The 1,856-nt window shown below is 32.2% G+C and overlaps 1 protein-coding gene across 5 annotated transcripts in view; it reads left to right on the top strand.

Annotated features, from left to right (window-relative positions):
- The first annotated feature begins 1,060 nt into the window (after positions 1–1,060).
- The window catches only part of Strn3 (striatin 3), a 71,221-nt gene continuing 70,425 nt past the window's right edge, over positions 1,061–1,856 (top strand). For 2 of the 5 annotated variants that reach the window (XM_010633555.3, XM_010633556.3), the window contains exon 1: positions 1,063–1,157. The gene's annotated coding sequence lies outside the window, so the exon portion shown is untranslated. Of the gene's footprint in view, positions 1,158–1,856 lie in introns of all 5 variants that reach the window. The other 3 variants (XM_010633554.3, XM_019208873.2, XM_010633557.3) reach the window with 3 other exon arrangements.

Below are 1,856 nucleotides of genomic sequence, written 5' to 3'. Positions count from 1 at the left end.
ATAAATAGGCTGCAATGCAGTATTGACTAGAAGCTCAATTGACCCCAGTTAGTAACATTGTAGCTGGTATATCTGTCAGAGTGATCCTAAATTGGGACAAGGGGTTAGGCCCATTTGATTCCATATTCAGTCACTGAATGAAGGGCCACTTGGAAAGGCAGCTGAATTTAGCTGAGGCAATTCCTGAAGAGAACCAACAGCTGAGGCCTCTTTTCAGGTAGCACTCCCAGTAAATGAATAATAAATCTTTCATTTCAGAAGGGGAATATAGGCAGTACCTCTACCTCAGAATATCTGCTATATGTATCTTCATATGATTCCTTCTAGTTATAACTTACTTATTTTTTATTTTGTTTTTAATTGTGGCATTTTAAAAATGAATTAGTTTTTCTTATGGAAAATCTGAAACACGTGATTCAAGTTCTGTCCACCTTAACTAATAAAAATAGTTCTTCCTAAGGTGTTTTTGAAAAAAATGTTTTTGTTTTGATGTGTGTAAATGAGTTGACTATTTTAGTACTAGAAATGTCATCCTAGAGTTCTAAAATCCTAATCATAGGGATTGAAATGTGTAGCTAGCTGATCTGAAGAAATTACTTCAGCAGTCTCATTTCACACGAGGAAGCTGAGAATAAGAGAGATAAAGGGCTATAAAGCTAGATAGTGATAAGGATTAGCAGGCATATAGATCTCCAAACATCCAAGCTAGTGCCTTTTTATCAATACCCTTTCCTTCATTTAATTTTTTAATTTTAATTTTTATTAGAATGCTTGTAGTACATAATGATCACATTTATTGTAGGGAGTTGACGTGCATACATAACACATCTTAATTCTTACTAAATCCTCCTCATCTCCCTTCCCTTCTCTTTTCCTCTATCTCTTGGTAATTAATTTCTTATAATTTCTAAGGCAGTATTCAAATCTTAAAACTGAGCTAGAGGGTATATTTTTGTGTTTTTAAATGGCCTGCAGAATCCTATTTTTGCTCCTGGGAACAATATTTAACAATATGCAAATGTTTTAATAACCACCATAATAGTCTGCTTCTGGAGTTATATCACTTTAGACAGATGAATTGAATTTATTTTTAACTTTCCTGGAAAATGATTCCACAGTTAACTTTGGAAACTTCTTCCTAATGACTGAATTATCAGGTAATGGAAACTCTTCATTATTAATTTGCTAGCAGGATCATACAATGAATAAGATTTTTAAATAAAGTCCAGGTGCTGTTAGAATTTTAAAATTTGTATTCTAGTTTTACTGTGGATTATCTTAAAATATTCTAGATCATCAGTATCACAGTTGTCACATGACTATGGGTCAGAACTCATTTTTGTATTTATGTTTGTGATGGTGCCAAGCAATACTGTGTTTTTCTTTTTTGTGTGATTTGTTTTTTTGAGTTAGGATTTCTCTGTGTAGTCTGTGCTGGCCTTGAACTCACTACGCAGCTCAGACTGGCCTTGAATTCTCATTGATCCTTGTCTCAACCTCCTGAGGGCTTTTTTTTTTAATGCTTATATAAGACAGATATTTATACAGTTTGTTTTCAGGTTTATGTTGAATTTTGGCATAGATTTAATTAGCCTAAGATTAAAAATAATTTGTGTAAATACGTAAAACACAAGAACATTCCTATCTTCCAAGTTCTAAATGAGTTTATAGAAGTTGATCACCTGATGGTACCAACCCACTTAAAAGTATACAAAAATTTTTAAAGAATATATCAATCATTTTATGTGTGTATGTTTGTAGTCAACAAAGGAGGAAAAGGAAGATAAAGCCCCTTTATAGAAGAATACCTTAAATTATAATAGTAGGACTTTTACTTTTTTTTTTTTTTTTTTTTT

This window comes from Fukomys damarensis, unplaced genomic scaffold (genome assembly GCF_012274545.1).
Source record: "Fukomys damarensis isolate Sample0158 unplaced genomic scaffold, DMR_v1.0_HiC HiC_scaffold_17, whole genome shotgun sequence".
NCBI classification, from domain to species: Eukaryota; Metazoa; Chordata; class Mammalia; order Rodentia; family Bathyergidae; genus Fukomys; species Fukomys damarensis.
Note: the sequence above shows the minus strand (reverse complement) of the source record. Positions and strands in the feature narration are given on the sequence as shown.